Consider the following 19,981-nt stretch of genomic DNA (forward strand, 5'->3'; position numbering starts at 1 on the left):
TAAAGAAGAGAAAGGAGAACAGACGGACAGACAGGTGGAATAAAATTTATCTTACAAAGGCTGATTGCGATCCCGCGACTTGGAATTTAAGAAGATAGGCGAGTTTTAAAGCCGAAGCGACGGGCGTTATTTGTTCGAGCTTGCAGCGTTACACGCACAGACCCGCTTGGATTTTAACGACCGATCAATTTTTATAACGCAAATATCACTCCCGTAAGGCGCCGGATAAGCGCGACCGTGTAAATTTGTTCGAGACTCTCGAACGTTCCGCGATTGTGCCATAATCTGTTGGTTCAGCGGAAACGAGAGAGAAAGAAAGGGACAGAAAGAATTTATACATACAATTTATAGCGCTAACTCGGGATTTATGAGAGAATTAAACTTACGACTGGCTGATGGCCATCGTGTTCGCCCGGCCTCGCGAAATACGCGCAAAGCCCCTGTAAAAAATTTCCGTTTTCCGTCGCTTTTCTCATAAAAAAAAAAGAAATATACAATACTTCTGCTATTATTTAACGATCGCGATATTTCTAGAAAGTGTGACGTTATATATATATATTTTATTAATGTATTTCACGGGATATTTCAAGCTCGCTGAAAAACAGGACGAGTTCAAATTGTCCTAGATCTCTCCGTCCTCTAGCCAAGCACACCCATCGATTCAGTAGAACGTAATTACCGCGAGAGAAGAGAGATACATGGAATATTTTTACTCATTTACCTTCTATCGTGAAAGTTAATTAGAGGGCTAGCGGAATATTAGGATTGATACTTATCACTTTCCACCACCGCCGCCATCACTACGACCATCGTCACGACAACGGCCGTTTCATTAACGACTCCGTCGGCGTTCTTTGTTTTCCGTTTTCACCCTCCCGTCCTCTCACGTTTCATCCCCGACGTAGCGTTATCGACACGGGATGAACTTTCTTCGTCGATTGGATTCGCGCGTAAGGCATTGGTCGAGCTTTCTCTGACTCGATGACTTCGCGTCCGCCCCACTTATTCTCGCGATTCCCACCATCGATGTTAATATCGTTCTCCTTCTCGGCGAAGATGAACCTCGATGATTGGAAAATATTTTTTTTCTTCCTCAAAAACCAACATTTGCCACTCTTCTCTCTGCGCGCGAAGGATACATCTAATCATTTATCGGTAAACATTTGTGTTGCGCGATATCCACGAGCTGCAAATTTGATGGATATGATGGTATAATCCTTGGGCTTTTAATTAAGAAATGGTTTATTATACATTATGATTTCCCTCTAACCTTTTTTCAGCTTCATATATTCGTTGGATAAATGAATTCTCATGCGTCTCTTTTTCTTCTTCATATAAAATTTATACCGTTTCATGCATGTAATTTTCTCGAAATAAAACTAAATGGGGCGGCACCAAATTTGCTGAAAGGCCGAAATGAATTGATAGAAATGCTTTCAAATGTGTGTCCGCAACGAATATCGCTACAAAATACATGTGGTGCTCCATTTCAGTGCGACCGCGCGGGAATATCAATAATCCGGCGTTGTAGATCACACCGTCTGAAAACAAATCTAATTGCCATCATCGCGGATAATACGATGCAGTAACGTAACAATAATGGTGGCGGGACGGTGAGAGCCGTCGCATGAATAATGAAGTAATGCGATTCTCTAATCAAATTGGAATCCAGTCTCTCTTCACGATGGTAAACATTGGGCTATTATGCAGTTTCAAACTATTATTTATACGCACAAAGTTCACCTTCCGTATCTCGACCGTAATATTTCACCGCTGGTATACGCAATTCAATGTCGTATGCCATTATTACATACACTTATGTCGTTTCTGTCTGTTAGAAAGATTTGTATGCTTCTCATGAATAGCGTAATTTAAATAATTCCGTGACAATAATACTGCAATAATCACGGTGTAAATATAACATGCCGCAAGAATAACGACGCAACTCGGGTTCCTTGATTCTCTATTCTTCATTCTTCCTTCTTTCTTTCGATTTCTTCATTTCGACTGATCCGTTTCATCGATGACAGGATTTCGCTGATTATCTTTTGTTATGAGTTTTTAATTGGCGATTGTAGGTACTAATAGATAGTTTAGAATTTTAATGCTCCAAAAAATGTAAATATATTTTTCACAGTTCGTTCTTTAACATTTATAACAATTAAATACAATGCCAATATTTGTGTATGAATTTTGTATAACAGATAGATTGTTATATAAAATCCTAGATTTTACATAAAACGTTTTTTTGATTTATTAAACATTCAACTCGTTAAATTTTCTCTCTTGGTCTGTTTTATTACCAGAGATTTTCGTAATTTTAGAAAGTACGATTTATAAATACTTTCCCATTTTAATTTTACGCGTTACATTCAAACTATTTTAATGCCAGGCATTTATAACTTTCAAAATTGTAACTTATGCGAACAATTCCATCACGATTTTAATCACGATCGAATTACTTTAAATTCATGTACACCATATCCGTACGTTATTCGAAATTATTTTCTATATTGTTATTCGAAAAAGTTTCGGCCGTCAGAGTGTTTCAAGACGTAAAATTAATGGAAATCATCTCCTTACATCGCCACGCTTTTTCGTACCGAGAATTTCTTTCTTTCCGAAGTGAATCGACCTGTCTTGAATCCATCACAAGTGCCGTCAACTTTGTGCGCGCGTGCACGGCAAAGTTATATAACGCGACAAAGCGAAGCACGTCCCGAAGAGACTCGCAATTTATTCACTTCGTTCGCTGAAAAAGAGAACGGGCGATAATTAAGCGGCCACTTTCCATCGACGTCTATCAAAGGAAACGAACGGACCATTGCCTCATGGTACGCAATACCGGTCCTCGTTGGCTTAATGCGCTCATTAATAATCGTCTTGCTCCTGTTGCCTGCCACTGTGCGGCTTCACGGAAAGCCGTAGTACGTTTCGTATTTTTCTTCACGATGGTAAACCTTGCCCGTCGTCTTGTGGACGGTTCACGTTGCCCTCGGACGTGGAACCTCGTAATTTTCATCTCATTTCGTCTTGGCGACGTTAAGTGCCAACCACCCCTGTCCCCCAGTCTTACGCACTCCTACCGCGTCAAGGATAAATGCGACAGATAAGACGAACGGACGCTTTAGATGGCTGATTTGCGTCCGTTTCTTGTACATGTCTGCTAAATTAACTCTCATCAGCACGCAAGACAACCCGCTAGTCCGCTAGGGGGAGGAAATTGGCGACTGCCTTTACATTTTAAAAAGATCTCTCGACCTGGCTAAGAACGATATCGCTGACTATATCAGCTTCTCGCTTCTCGCGTATTTTTATATATTATCTATCCGAGATATCCTTGAATTTAACGACAAATTTGTCGGCGGATTATGAATCATTACATTTTTTACTTACATTAGTTCTTTTTTTTTATTGAGATCTCGTTACAGAGCACTATTAGATCCGTGCTTAGTTCATCGTGGCCTTTCTATAATTGTTTTTTCGTAATTTCATTGAGCCTCGAACATCTACTATTTTAATCACCAATTTTTGCTATCACGACAGAGCCGCTCAATGTTAAATAAGCAGTGACACGTTCGTGAGATCTCATACGTGACAAATATTTTTCACCGGCGCTTTCTCGCGTGCCGGTATCGTCGAGGACGGAGATAGGAGAGAAAGAGCATCGCGGTTTTCTTCACTAAATATTTGACGAAGGATTAAGCGGGAAGTATGTGCTATTGAAATTAACAAAATAAAAAGAAACAGCGGCGCGTGATCGGAAGGATCGGGTCTTTTTATTTGCTTTGTTAGCGGATTTAACGGAGGTCCTTGTTGGGATATTAATCCGTTTCCTTACGCTGAGAGACACGCGAAACGCGCAACGCATGCGAATACGTATTAATTTCTCGCAACGTAACACGAGGATATTCATTCTGCACGCTTTGATCCCGCGATGAAACAAAGAGAAAGCGACAAAAAGAGCGCATTTATGGGAATTCTCGCGTGGTTTAAAATTAGTTTTTTTCCTACCGAAGATAAAATACCGTGCGTGCGGTTGGAATGGAAGAGAAGTTCACGCGTAATAATGGAAAATACATGTATCATTATCGATTTATTAATAATGCAATAAAAAGATTCGTAAGCCGAGCGGATCTTTTTATGCCCTTTTTATCCTCATACCTTTGTCGACCATTATACGACGCGTGCGTTAAGTATATAAAGGGGCGCGCACTTCCGCCTTGTTCTCAGCTTTCTCAAAGTATGTTAACCTCACTTTATGGACTGAGGTAGACTGTTTTACGTCCCCAATATCACTCCATACGAAGCAATTTCAGCTCTCGTAATAAAAGACCTTGATACTGCTCGGCTTCCTATTGACTGACCTGCACGTGAGCTTAATATATCCCGCGAGCTCTCTCTCTCTCTCTCTCTCTCCAGATGAATATATCGATGAAACGATCTTTGCCCGATTCGAGACGTCAATGATGAAAACAATGTGCTACAGAGATACGTCGTTTATTATTATGACTTCAGAAGTAAGTACATCGTCGACAAGCCATTGATCGAGACACATTTATAACGTTACGGTAATATCCATACTCTTGATAGCGTTTTTCTTTTTTTTTTGTAGCTCTCGAGCCTATCGCTCACAAGTTGATACGTGCATGCTCTTATAGATGTACTCGCGACACACTATTCTTAATTACATCACAGTTTACATGTATGTGCAAAGTATTTGTATTAAGTATATATAAGAATCGCGATAAGCACGTTTCGTTTCCGCGATCAGATCTCGGGACCTCGCGCTATTCAATTTGTCCAATCGATAGCTTATCCGGCGCGATGAAGGAAGCGAACACAGGCGCTTCCCCGGAGCTCGAACGGTTGCAGCCTCTGGAAAATACAAAACGAAATTTATTCCATAAGCGAGACACGTTTTACAGATTCGGCGACGATGGAGCATCGATAGGGATCGTCGTTGGGAAGACTGGAATTTAAATCACACTTGATATTCGAGATAGAAAACTTCTGGCCTTCCGTTACAAAGTAAATTTCTTTCCGTGATGATATTGGAATGCATTCGAGAGCAATGGGGATCTCAGAGAGAAGAAGGTATTTGTGCGCCGGGAAAAAGGTGACTTTGATTAATAGACGCACGGCGCACAGGTGTGTTTAACCTGTTCTCCGTTCGCGAAGAAGTTTGATTGAAACGAAACGAACGGCAATGCGCTGAATATTAACTCGCATTGATTACACTCCGCTCCTTCCGTTCTCTATCTATCTCTCTCCGTCTCTGTCCATCGTTGCACCAAAAGGAGCTTTATACACATCGTTAATGCGTTTCATTACCGCGAAATAACGAAAATTGCGAACTCGCGAAAATTCATTCGAATTAGATGTACCTCGACCGCCACTCAATGTGCTTTTAGTACGCTCTATTTCGTTCCTAACGTTACTTCGTTATCGTCAAAAGGGTCACTTTACCATAAACGAATATCTCTAATGAATCGCACGAGGCGCACCGGTGTACACTATCGGGCGGAGTGATGAGAATCGTCCGTTTATTGTAAATGATATACGTGTAAAATATAATTCGTAGTTCGTAATAATAACAGTCGCCGCCTCTGTCGCGTGCGAAGCACGAAAAATCCGGATCCCGGGCAGTGCGTCTTCATATTTTATAAATTCCAATCATCAGGATCGCATTCCGAGTATCGAATCTATTCTCGTCGCCAATTTTCTGCGTGACGTCATACGTACTACATACCCATGTGGGGGAATGTAATAAGCGCGATAAAGCCCCAAGGTGGCGCAATCCTGCGCGTGAAATTGCGCCCTTTAGCGCGAGAACAGCGGAGAAAGCGTTACTGGTCGCGACATGGTTCCTTTGGGAAAGGCATAACGCAGAGGTGGACGTCGTCGCTCGCACGTCGAATCGATTGGGCGGCCAACACCGCGAGGGCAATTTCTCAGATATTAGTGTGTTCGGTACGGAACGACGTCGTGACCTGCCGATTTGTACGATCAACATCCCGTCGTACTGTCGGGCCGGCGTGACCGAAACACTGTGAACACCGTCGTCCGTGCTTCCGGCGGAATTACCGAATGCTTTCCTTCATTTCGAGCGTTTCCACATCGCAATCCGCGTTTGCGGATTCTCCCTCCGCACCAAGGACATTTATCGCGATCATACCCGAGTAAATATTATCCGAATAAATATTTATTCTCGAATGAATTCTCGAGTAAGGGAGAAAAAAGCGAGAAACTGCGTAACGTAGCGTAATCAGTTTTTGTTTGATCTCGCGTTCTCCCGCGAGATTTATTCCGACTAACCGTGACCCGTGAAGCGGGCGGAACTCGTTCCGCGCGGTAGAAGAGTATCAACTAACGGAACGCACGGCTATTTTCTTCCCATGAGGAGGGAAATCCATTCTCCTGACGAGCTGGTGCGCTCGCGCGTCTAAAAATCTCCGGGAAATGTGTCTAAATTTTCTATAAACGACACTGAAAGCGTACCCTCGTACGCTTAATGGAATATCTGTGTACAGCAACGTCGAAATGCATCGCGAGCGCGTCCGTGCGTATCGGAAGGAGGCAAATGCAATATGCAGGGGTTGGTTGTTTGATTACGATATCGAATGCGCCGAAGATGAGCAAATGCCTGACGTGGACACGCCACCAGTTGCGGGATTGTTGATCTTGGGATCGCACGGCCGTAGGAAACGGTCGCGCGATTATGCAGCGTTTGTGTAGAAATTTGCTCGCGCGAGCACCCACGGTCGCAATTGATTACTTGTGCGAATGCGTCGTTTTGCGGGAAACGATCCCGAGGGGAAATCCATATATGTATGCGGATTCCCCCACAGAAGTAGAATGCTTCGCGTCAATCCGACTTCGAGTTCATTGTTTTCCGCGTTTTCAATCGACGCTATCTGTCCTGCCACGCGAGTGCCGCAACTGCGCACGGTAGCGCGCTCACTGATTTCCATTTGAAAATAGAGTTCGAGACTCGGTCAGACGTTGGACTTCACCTTTTAGGTATTTTTAGAGAGTGAAGCGTGGCGGAAGACGCTCGCTCGTAAGGCCGTTTTTCGCAAGATCCGCACGATCCTCCCTGCAGCGCGCGCCGCCCACGTGTTTCTATCTGGAAAATCTCGACACTATCGATACATCATTCATGATACATCGGGCATTTTCGTTCGATCATTATACATCATTCATGATACAGCGGGCATTTTCGTTCGATACATATCTCTCCCTTTCTCTCTCCCGTTAATTATCATCGGGTTTATCGCCGACTCTATAACTTTCGTCCCCTCCCCACTCCGTGTACTCTCCCACTCGTAACTAAAGTGATGATTTGAATATTTCACAAATTTCACGGCCCGTCATCGTTAGCATGGTCGTATTTACGCTCGGTATCATATTTCGAAAACTCTCCTGATATATGTGTACAAGAACCTTCATTAATTTCAGCACGCCCGCGTTCTCTCGTGTTTAGCGAGCGAATCACGGCAGCCTAAGTAAACTATAGAGACGATAGGTCTTGTTTAACGAAAACAAAGCACCGATGTTTTGTCTTCGGACAAAAATTTTCGAGGAATGCCTCTGTTGAAAACGGAAAAAAGAAGAACGAGAAAGTGAACGAGAAAGAAAGAGAGAGAGAGAGAGAGAAAGAGAGAGAGAGATAGTGCGCGGCTATAAAGTGAAAAAAGTTATTGGACGTATCGAAAAGAACGAAGGGTAGTGTAATCATTGTAATCCAAACATTGACTACGGCATACAAAGAGAATCGTTTATATATCTTGAGCGGATAACACGAAACAATCAAAATACGCGAAACGCCGGCAGTTCGTAGGACGTGCTCCGGAAAAACTTGATCGCGCACCGCGGAACTGCATTTATCCATCGGGTATTGAAATATGACTTCCTGGTGCCGCGTTTAATTCCGTGCTACTATTTCGAGAGAGTGCGCGCACGCCCGATTTCGGAGTAAAGCCGTAAAGCCATCGGCGGTTAGCGGAGTTTTTCGCGCCGAGCAACGTCGCCGGTGAATCGAGGCCCGACGAGAACGCGGTCGCCCATCTGTCGTCGTTCTAAACGTGAGTAATTACGATCGACTCGCGAATTCTTTTTAGCGACGAGCGATCAAAAGCGCCGCTCGGTCTTCTTCGCCGCGTATACGTCGTCTTTTTTTCATTTATTTAACGTTTGTAAACATTTAACGCCGGGTTGTTACAAAATAATTTTGTGAAATATCGTGCTTCTCCACGCTATCTGCGGGTTTTGAACTCGTAAATCTTTCGTCGTTCCGCATACGTTACCACGCAAGCTACATGTTGTTGTTGTTGCTATTCAAGTATCTCGCGGTGCGGTGAAGGTTTCGCAATACAAGATAGATATTGCTTTTAACGTGAATTCACGCCGAGCCTGTTGCAAAGTGAATCGCACTCGGCAGAGTGAATCGGAATGATGTTTGTGAAGGGACGAACTGCGTTTCCGTCTAATGCGCCATAAATATTCATGATTTTTTTTTAACTCGAGTTTATTTTTTATATTTAACCGCGACGGCGTAATAATTGCTCTCTGTAAAATTGCGCCCTCTATAATAAACGGAATATCGTAATAATATAATACGATTTAATAGAAATGTAAACGAAATCGTCGAACAGACGAATGAGAGAAGAACGAGAGATTTCAGTCCGACGGTGTTTTATATATTCTCCCAATCCCGCGCTCGGCAACGGTAATGGACGATCGATGGTTTCATATATTTGATTTAAAATTCGATATTTTTCCAGTAATCTAACCCATGACGTCAAGCCGATTAATTAATCGTCAATTCAGCATGGATAAATTCGATTCCGGCAGAAAAAATATCCCAATTCCGATTCATTGTGTCGCTCTCCTACATACGGGTCGTTGATAAAAGTTATTAAAATATTTTGCGGATATGCAAATGTACATGGTTCCTATATATGATTCCGTTCTAGAGTATATATTTCGCCGTGTTACGCATTATGTATACAAAAAATGTTGTTTAAATATACACAGTGCTCTCTCGAGCGATAAAGCAAGCTCTGCAGATTGAGCATACTGAATTAATACGCGTCTCTAGATATTATTGTCCTCATTCTTCGTAATTATTATATCCCTTTTTTATTTTCTCTTTAATGAATTAGTCATTATACATTTATTATATATTTATTTTACGATATTATAAAAATGTTTTCCCCTTTTATTCCCTTTTATTCTCTTTCCTATTGTACATTTTTGCAATTATTGCAGGATATATTTTCGTCGTACGTCCTCGTTCTTTCGCTGCACTCGGGACGTAATCATCGTGAAGAAAACAAGACACGGTAGCTTCCGCAAAACAATTGAAATCATTTACACCGCGCGTCTAAAAATACAATAAGGAAGAAACGTTGATATTTTAACCGTGCGATGCGGTCGCGATATTTCTATGAACGAACACCGGCATTAAGGTCACGTTGTAATGAGGCAAGAGCCGTGTATTCTGTCGTACATGCTTCATTAACATACGTAGAGGAGCTTCGTATTGACTACCGTCATGTCTTCGCGCCGTTCGCATGCAAATATTCGCACTTCACAAGATTATAATTATCACATCGCGCAAGTTAATAAGGATGATATTATGAATCGCCGTTTTTATACCCGCCGCGTGCTCCGGCGTTAAATCCAACTTCTTTCACTTAAGCGCGCTCGCGTTCGCGTTACTGCAGCCTCCCGTTTTTTCTCCTCTCGCGCGACTTTTCGCGATATTTATCGCGGTCGTGGCAGCCGCGATATATATGACACGATTTGCGCGAAGTCGTGAAACCTGTTCCTCAGCTCCCATAAACCTTTTATGTTCTTGTAGATTACTCGCCGCCGAGTATCTACGGTTAGAACTGGCGATAAAGTAAATTCGAGCGGAACGGTTCGCAAAGGAGGAGAAATTACCGATCGTGCACGTGAGTACACTTGATGTAATCATTATGGCGTGTGTGTGTGTGTGTGTGCTCCTACAATGAACGATCGATCTATTTGGAATCGCCGTAAATAGATTTGGATAACGTAACGCTTACGCGAACGCTGCTGATAATTTCTATTGACAACTCAGCGTACGACATCGACGTTGCTTCATTATCGACGGGAAAATGGTTTTTCCCTGAATAACGATGTTCTCCGCAAGCTGCAAGCCACCGCGATAATAATTTCTCTGAAAATATCGCCATGTAACGTTCGCCTGCCCCCTCCCTACCTACGCTACCGGCGAGAAACGACCATTAAGAACTAACTGCATCGGACACATTATTTATTCTGACGGCGAAGCTGATCGCACGGCCGAGTTTTCTCCTTCCCGCGAGGCGGAGGAAAGCCGATGCGCTCCTGGAAACCACCGTGCAAACGAGCGTATTTTCCCGACGCGGTCAGCAATAACGTCGATTGCAGCGCAACACGAGAAATATCCATCCGGTGGGTTGTCCCTCTTTTTTTCTTCTTCGCCAAGCTTTCTTTTACGGGACGCGATGAAAGAACTCGCTCGCGCGCATGGATGGGTGGCCGAGGCGGTAAAACGAGACGGATGATCATCCGTTCGACGTCGCCGCTCTCGAATTCGGCTTCGCCGGGCCTCGAATATTCGACGAGAGTAGTGGATCCCTTCGCAGCCTTCGCGGTATGTCGCGGCTCCGTCTCTCTCAGTAGCGATCTGATGGTGACCCACCCGGGTCGCGAGCTGGAAAAAAGCCCGATCTCCGTCGCGGAGGTCCCCCGAGCGGCTGCGACGCGACCGACGGCTCGACGGGGAATTTTAAAATTGCGTTATTCCAACATGCGGAGAGAAATCCAAGTGTCGTTACGTGTGTGGCACGGCCCACGGAGAGCGAGAGATATAGATAAATAGATAGATGGATAGATAAATAGAGAGAGGATTTTCTCATAATCCCGCATTATCCCTTTCGACGAAGCGCTCGGATTGTCGCTTGTACGCTTCCCCTGTCGCCTCGTTCGTCGAATAGAATCTCGGGATTGTGTTGGTTTACTATATTAGGGGAACAGTGCGGGCACGTAGAAATGAGCAAACTTGGCGATGCCGCAAATAATGCCGCGCTTCTAATATACAGCTACTGTACACGCACACGCTGTACATGTCTAAGCGGGTGTAGCTCATGATACGCACACGGGAAATGAAGCAGAACGCGATAAAGAGCGAAGCATCATGAAAAATGGAAACTCGACGCTCCTTTCGAGGCGACTCGATAAAAAATAAGCCGCTTACCGTCTTGTAGACATTTTATGCGAAAGGTCGACCTGTGTCGTTTGCGAGTATATTGCTTTTTACATTACATTCGAGATATTTGCTTAACAAAATTAAATTTAATTAAAGTTACTCGTGATAAAAATCGTATTTGGGACGGGAGTGAGGATAAATTTGTGTAAATTTGCCTTGGACGTTACAGTGTCAAATATCTAACGGAATTATCTGCCACTGTGTTCGCGTGGCGCACGTTATTTGCAACTTTGATGCGATTGCAATCGGGTATTAATCATCGCGAGATGAGGATTCGCACGGTTTAGAGAGCATTTTAGAGAGCGAGTTCCACATTTTGTAAGCGTATTACGAGTTTCGTACCGATTCCGATCGGATCGTCTGTTTTCCCGCCTGTTTTCCCCACGGGTCGCATCTATGCTAATTGAATTCCCACTTCAAATATAAATAATCAGAAACAGATATGTGAGTACGCAATCGTACTGAAAATTACAGCATCAAATATTTGACGGAGCTTTCACCATCATCGCATTCACCATTATCTCTTGGTGTAAACGTTATTTGCAGTGTTTCAGTGTGACTGCACTCGAGTATTTATCACCGCGAGACGACAATTCGCACGATTCCCCCGTTTTCAAGAGAGAGAGTGTGCCACATGTTACAAGCGCATTACGAATTTTGTGCAATTCCGATCGTATCGCCCACGCCTGATTTTCCTTACCATGCATACCAAGCTGCGTATATGCGAGCTGTGTTCGTACGTGCATTATCTTAATATTGCAACGTAGTCCTTGTACCAAGCTTGCATTCACCGTCGTATTTCCCCGAGATAACAACATTGCGGCACAAATCGCATTTTCATAATAATGGTATCTCTCAGCTGTAACGTTCGTGAGTATGTTGTAAATTCAATTACTTTTCCGAAACGACCATGCGGAAGATATTACGGCATTCGCGCAAACGGATAGTCAATGTAGGTTTCTCACGGAGGAGAGCGGATGTAACTTTCGTTTACGGTCGTACGTAAAAATCAGCATCGACAAAACTGTTTCTTTGTCATCTGTCATCCGAACACGGGACGGGAAGTATTCGATATATTTTAAAGTGCGAGCAAAAAATTTTTCCCCGTAAAAGAGACAAGCGCAAGTAATAGTTACATTTTGCGAAAAATAAAAGAATCGAGTCGAAGTAGGTATTATTGAGAAGTTAAGGTATTGCTGAAAACGCAAAACTAAAGAATTTTTAGGAAATATCGAATACATTAGTATATCTGATAATTTCACATTTTTTTATACATATACATACATAAATACATTTTCGAAATATAAAAATGTGTAGTCCGCGCGTCGTTCGCGCGGTGACGCATTAGTATTACAATAAATTCATTTGCGGAACGTCACGTTAATAATAAACGCACTTTGCACAATATTTGTACCGTAAATCCTAGAGCTTTCGCGAATTTTTTAATTAAAAAATTCATTCGCGCGTTCGTGCAAATTGGAGTGCACATTTACAGCTTTCGACAAGGGTCCTCGTCTCGCCGACCAAATTTTCCTCCATTCCTGAGCAGTTTGACGCCGGTTGATCGCTAGATCACGGTGAGATTACGCTTCCGTAATTGTCTCCTCTATCTCTTTCTCTCGGAGGAAGTCGAGATTTCACTCTCGGACGCGGGGGAGCGTGGCCGCGCTAATCATCGTCGAAATCCCTTTATGCGCGTCCCAATCGTTTCCGCGTCGGAGGACGCGGAATCACAGGGACGGGACGTTGCGATGAAGCTCGATGAAATTACGCGCGCGCGCAACGACGCAGCATTATGAGCGGCAGTTAGGACCGGCGAATCGTGTTAAATCGCGCCGTGATCCTTGACACGAATGTTGAACCTCTCATTCGTCTTTCGGTCCGCTTAACTCATCACGAACATTTAGATGTGCCGGGCGAAAATTCGACCTTCCGAATACACCGTGCCGTGGATGCGCGACGCCATCACCTCGTGAATTCCCTCGTGTGAAAATGCCCGATTCGGCCGGCCGATTTCGCGCAATTACTCCCGATCGAACATGTATATAGTGACACATATATATGATTCTTAAATAAAATATAAAACGATCAGCGTATGTATATGCATGTGTATGATTTAAACGCATTTAGAGTGCTGAGGATCGAAGGGCTTAACGTTATACGACCGCTCTCACCCCGATAAATCGCCGCCAATAAATAGCATAGATTGCTTCAACCTACGGTGGTCTTTCCTAAGCGCTTTAATCCGTTGATAGTGACGTATTAGAAGGAATCTTTGACCAACGACACTTCCTTTAATAGCCGGACTGTAGCAGATGTTCGTAGCGTAGTAGATCGTATAATAGACTATTAGAGAGTCAATGGATTACCAATGGCGGAGAATAGTCGATATTCGCGTTCTTCCGCGTTAATCACGTAATCGCGTCGAACGGTAAACGATAATCGGATAATTAAGAATGTACGACTTCGTTTGCGCTAAATGCAGATAGAAAATAATAATACTAAATAAATAGAAAATAATAATACTAAATAATAGAACTAAAATGACTCCGTCGGGCGAGGAGTGAAATTCCATTCGGTTAATTTCCGACACGAGCGTGGATGAAAATTTCTTCGTCATTTCGGGACAAATGTCGTCGATTATTTTAAATTGGTCAATTTACGCTCGAGATAAAACTCCAACTACAACTCCGGCCGGTCGAGCCAACGGTGGCCGATTTCGTCTCTCGGTTACCCTTAACGACCCCGGGGTCGTTTTTCTAGAGGCGACCCGGTATCTTCATCGGTTCTATGCGCGCGCTATTGAACCGGCACTGTTCCGTCACTGATTTCACACAAGTTGCCGGATGTGTTTTCACGGTAAAGCTGCGCCGTTCGTGCTACAAAGCAATTGATAACAGACACACGAAACGGTGGTCTATTGAAAAGGCCCGAGGCGTTGTCGCGCTACAAGCGACTCGAAACGTCATAAAGGAGCTTCGCTCCGCTCTCTCGCGCCTTCAATTACATAAGTCTCCTGACGTAACGTGTTCAGAAAGGAATCAATAGCGTGTTGCGTATCGGCCGACCGGGTGCGGAAAAGAGAAGAAGGGAAACACGAGTAGCGAAAGTGAACGGAGGATCCAATCAGACGGGAATTGCATTTTCCTCCCTGGAAGAGAGAGAGAAAGAGAGAGAAAGAGAGAGAGAGAGATGGGGAGGGAGAGGAAGGGAGAGAAAAGTGCCGGTAATTAAGACGTGTGGTGTAACCTCGTAACTTGTACGGATTGTCGGATGAAGGAACTTGTAATTGCGTGTTCTCGTCCCGGTGTTCTCTCTTTCTCGGAAGGAAAGAACGGTGTAGTTTTCAAGTTTCGGAAAGAGCCCGTTTTTCTCTAACTTCTCCGCGGATTTTTCGGGTTTCTCACCTTCCTTGCGGAGAAAAAGTAAATACGGCAAGTTTCAACCGAACGTACGTAAATTATTCCAAACGAATTTTTACACCCTTGATACAAAAACCGAAGAAATCCGCGGGAAAATTGGAGAGGAAACTGCTGGCTTTTCTCCGAAACTTTCAAATTATAGGACGACGCTTTCCAGCGCAACAACGCGACACAGATGCTTCGGAATTTCTAATCTCAATAAAAGAGTTTCGCCGATGAGTTTAGTGTGTATCGTCCGCCCGAATCGAAAGTCGTCATCGCGACCTTCAGCGCGGAAAATTTAATCGCGTGTTTAATCCCGATCGACGATGACGAAAAGCCAACAAACATTTTCGCAACGTCTATACGTATACACACACACACATAGACACACATACACCCGCCCACATGTTTTCGTCGACACATAGAACCTTTTGATGGCCGAAACGAGTGGCCCAGTGTAAACAGTTTAGAGTTCGTTTACTTTAAAATTTCATCTACGCGCGCGCGTCATTTGCTCGCTTTTTCAATCGCCGTTAAGTAGACTACGCTTTAACGACGAAATAAAAAAAACAAGAGGGACCGCCGGGATCCGTTTACACACTGTGTGCGTGTGTATGTCGTCGTGGTAGCAGCGCGTCCCGTTGAATCGCTTACGGCGGAACTCGGCTCTCCGTCGCGACACGCTCAATTACCACGGTCGTCCGCGAACTATTAAACGCGAGCTTACGGATATTCGGTTCGCGAGTAATTTAAGGACGATAAATGATCCCTCTCCTCGCTGACGTCCGGCGTTACCGGAATGAGATTACACGCTTGAGAAAATCAAGGCTGGAGCCCCGTGTATAAACCGTGCCATAAACGTAGCGATATCGCCGCTTGCGGTTACACGAGGCAGGCGGATCGCCGGCGTTGCTACCCGCCACGTGCCTACGTGCATGCCACGTATCACTGTTTACGCGCGCGTGTCTGTGTGTGTGTGCGCGTGCGTGTGTGAGCACGTATGGCCTGCATTAGGAAAATGAAAAGTCGGCCAGGCTAAAGTAGTACACGAAACAATCCGCACAGCGACGTATCCCCAGCCGAAACTTTCATGCGAGCTCGCTAGCACGATTCGCATAAAGCCTTTCATCTCCCCCCCTCCTCCCCCGGCTTCTTCACTACATTTCGCCGCAAATCCTTATAAATCATTTCCAACTTCGTAGTTTCGAACAGCGTTCGCCGTACTCGAGATATGACGTTGCAGTCGATCTTACAGTCACGTTGCACGTAACGCGAATTTCGTGTTGTTTTCTCCTTTCTTCTTTCACTTTTCTCCCCCCTTTCCCTGATTTATACCGATGGCGTAAGGAAATACCCCCCTTTTCCGCCTGGTCGATCGTCCTCGAGGTCGAGCGTTGATCCGGTCGAACGAAGTTTCACCGTCGTAAAATCCGACGACGCGTGTTGTGACATTCGATTTTCCCCGCGGCGGTATTCGACGATGCCGAATGATACGTAAGTAACGAGAAGTCGGGTAATCCGCGAGCAGCGAGCAACGATAACCGTACGATAACCGGGCCCTCACCCGCGTAAATCCATTAACGCCGCCGGCGGTTAATAGATTTCCGCGGCGCCGAACTGGCGGCGGACTGCACGGATTTGTATCGAGAGGTCGTGATTTACCTCAGTATGTCTGTGTGCTCAGTACGTCCTAAGATTCTCGGCATTTCGATCGTTCACTGAATATTCAGATCGGCCTCCGAGACTTGATCGCGGACGAAAATATATCGGAATATGCGCGACGGTTTAATCCATTAGCGGCCGGGACCCCCACATTCGACGTTTTTTTTTTTTTTACATTGAATGTCTAACGTGCAATCTTATTTGTGTGTTTTCGGCATTCTAATTTTCGGCCGTATATTTCGGCTGTATTTTTATGCTTTTGATAAAAGTCGTCTAAACCTCCACCCACGCAACACGTATGCCTAAGAGACCGTCTTAAAGTCGTCCTGTAGACGTTTCATTATCTCGACGACGTCTTATAATGATCTCTGAATAGGGAATAAATTTTGGACGTTTAATTAAAAATATCCGTGAAATAATTATAACCTTTTAATGGATCAAGTCAGGTGATCGTGCTGAATTAACGACGCTTCGATCTTAAAGGATGACGAAGGATCAGCGAGGCTGTCGTCATATTTTTATTCGATACGTGATCGCGCAACTTCGGAAATTTTCATGATTTAAACCACGACGCTAAAGCCACAGTCAATATCGATTAATTCGGGCCGGTAATAGATGCCTGCGACTAGACACCTAAGAATAATATTGCCACGGTGTATCCCGGTTCGATGTGCTCCATAAATTGCGCGTCATTAGCTTCACGAGGCCAAAGTACCTAATTTTCTTTGCTACGTGCGAAGCCGGTATCTGGGGCAGCTTTACGCGCAGCAATATGTCGTCGTACGAGGCAAGCGTTACGTATAGAGTGTCTCGGAACAAATCTATGTAATTACAGCCGGGCGATCCTTTTGGTGAATCGAATTCTCCGGTTCTACATTACAGGCGAACGTTCGATTGGACACTGACCTTTTTCACTGACTCTTGTCTTTTCAACCGATAACGAGTACGTGGACGACACAGTTCCGACATCTCGATCTCGGCGACTCTCTTAACTTGGGAGAAATATCACCTCGAATTACGGGGAAAGATATCGTCGATTCCACGAGCAGCTTGTGTACAACGAACGTTGCTTTATTAGGGGGAGCGGGGGAGTAATTACCCACGGAAGAATATAAATCGTCTCGAGAAGTCAACACGGGAAATGCGCGAGTGCCATTCCGCCGAGCGATAAAGAGGCGAGCGCGAGATGTGTTATCGCGCGCGCACGCGAGAAAATGAGAAATTCCTCATCGAGAATATGCAGTAATTCTCCATTACCGCAAATAACGGCGGCCACTATTATCCACCATCCACGTGCTATTATGTAAATTTTTATCTTCGGGGACACGCTTCTTCTCTTCCTGTATTTGAGAGCGTTATCGGCGACGAATGGAGCAAATAAAAAGAAAAGGAGGTCGGAAAGCGTGAGAGAAAGAGAGTGTGAAAGAACGCGGGAGCAGAGAGGGGAGAAGAAAAGCATTCCGCCTTACGATGCGATGAAGTTTCCCGACTAAGTCCACTTGTAATCCCCTTAGGGAGTTAATTCTGATAAGCCAACTCGACTGGGATTATGTTCTCTGGCTAGCGACAGATTAGATCGTGAATTTCATAGTGTCCTTTCGCTGTTGCTCAAAGCTGTACATTTCTCCGGTTAACGTCGCGAACTTTTTTACGATGTTTCCACAACAACAGGACTGTTCCTCGGGATGTTTATCTTCGAGATTTGAAGAAAAGTAGGAAGCTTTATTACCTCGAATCAACGCGACGTCTCGATTCGTTTGACCAAAAAAAAAAAGAAAAAACAAAATACAAACGCGATTTTTCGACAAGCACTATTTTCTAACGTCTGAAACGAATTCTCCTCAACGACACTCGCAACATCGTTCTGCGGCTGAGCCCGTTCCGACGAAGAAACGTTTAAAGTCAGTACTTAATGATCACTAATTATTCTTCCCAATTGGCGATTTAAACACGCGAGGCGTCTCGTGCTGCTTTATCGGACACATTTATCTCACAACGTCACCTCGGGGAGCGCCTTATCTATTTAATTAATGCTATAATACAGCGCGCAGTCTGCTATTCCCAACAACCAGTGTCATTAATTTGCATCAATGAACGTGCTCGCTCTGCCGAGTCCCTCGCAAGACGTTGCGCGCGAGGGTGCTGAGAGTGTTCGGCTGGCGGAGTCTTGTTTTCGACGGAAGGTCACACACGTCTGCCGGTCCTTTATTTCATCGATCGACGGCCAGGATAATCGAATTATGCGCAGTTCGATTGAACGCCGTAAGTAAGGGCGGTGGATCGCCCGTAAAGTCTAATCGCGAAGCAGCACACGAAATCGAATCTCGCGTCGCCGATTGCTGCAGTAACATCGCCGCCACAATGGTCGGACCGAATTCAGTAGAACGCAAGGATATTGGTCAGACCAATTTCGACGGAGCTCATATTAGTCAGACCGGACTCCTCTGTGGTTTCTCTCACTTGCCGAGTATGCTTGTAACTGTTACGCAATACGTACGTGTGAGTCTCAGTTGGAAATTCCAACTTCGGAATTTCGTCGTCTCTCAGCCGACGATCGGTGCAAACTCACGTTATTTCGTCGCTCTTGCCTTGAGTAATTGGCGAGTCGCAAATCCGTCGCGCGCGGTATCTTCGATACCAGGCTGCTATCGGTGTTCTCAATTCAGATTTTTGTCCATATTGTTGCAAAGTTGCCCGCGTTTCCCCGGGCGTTCTCCGGTATTCGATGCGATCTTATTAACGCCCTTAATTTTACTCGTAATACCGCGCAGTCGAAGTAGCAGACGTTTTATAATTCGGCCCGTTCTAATAACTCGCAAACGGCCGATCGAAGCGGTCACGCTTTATTAAACGTTTTGCAACAGAGTATCGATCGATTTCGCATTCTAAGCGGGCCTCGCGAAATTAAATACCATCCACATATCTCGCATTAGGAACGTCGCGGCGGATAGGGAATCTGGCGAGCGTCCATGAAGCGTGTAGCGGTTGCGGATAATTTCGACGCCGGTGAGAAACCACGTTCGCAGCTCGCGCGACAGCAGGACTGGAATACCAGGCGACAGGAGCATGGGAATAACCGATACGATCGTATTTCGTATTCTTGTCTCCCGGTATTCGCTAGACACCGTTCAACACGCCGAGCGTAGTGGCGCGGCCACCGGTGATCGACATGATACCATCGCATTTCAAGGTTGGTCCGTAGAGATTCTCAGTGATATCAAGGGTCTCCATGAGTTTATTATTTGCCGAGAGAAAAACTTTTCTATAATTTTATTCAACTGACTGAGTAATCAATGTTAATTTTGAGCGCGCGCGCGAAATTAAGAACGAATATACACACAACCTTACGAACACGGAGATGTTATTTATTTTTTATTTTTCTTACTAAGGCTTTATTCACACGTCACTTTAGTATGACGTCGTTTACACGCATCGTCGGAGTTGAGGTAATCTGATAGAAAGTTACTCCTTGATGCGCGGTGGATCAAACGACCGATGCAAACTAGATTAATACTTGCTCGATATGGACCTGTTAGGACTTTCACCCTCATTTTTACTCTTATCTTCGCTTGCATTTTATCTTGTTTCTATTTTTACTTTACTTTCTATTCTTTTCATATATTAATTTTTA

General features: G+C 44.5%; 2 protein-coding genes across 9 annotated transcripts in view; one reads left to right on the forward strand and one right to left on the reverse strand.

Annotated features, from left to right (window-relative positions):
• LOC106749925 (craniofacial development protein 1) overlaps window positions 1-19,981 on the forward strand; it is an 89,152-nt gene that overhangs the window by 16,314 nt on the left and 52,857 nt on the right. The window contains exon 3 of the mRNA XM_014629891.1: window positions 9,869-9,962. The gene's annotated coding sequence lies outside the window, so the exon portion shown is untranslated. The remainder of the gene's footprint in view (window positions 1-9,868; window positions 9,963-19,981) is intronic.
• The window catches only part of LOC106749923 (prolactin-releasing peptide receptor-like), a 48,529-nt gene continuing 33,029 nt past the window's right edge, over window positions 4,482-19,981 (reverse strand). For all 8 annotated transcript variants that reach the window (XM_014629889.1, XM_014629887.1, XM_014629884.1 and 5 more), the window contains one exon: window positions 4,482-4,878. The gene's annotated coding sequence lies outside the window, so the exon portion shown is untranslated. The remainder of the gene's footprint in view (window positions 4,879-19,981) is intronic.

This window comes from Dinoponera quadriceps, unplaced genomic scaffold, assembly GCF_001313825.1.
Source record: "Dinoponera quadriceps isolate SergipeBrazil2010 unplaced genomic scaffold, ASM131382v1 scaffold4026, whole genome shotgun sequence".
Taxonomy (NCBI): domain Eukaryota; kingdom Metazoa; phylum Arthropoda; class Insecta; order Hymenoptera; family Formicidae; genus Dinoponera; species Dinoponera quadriceps.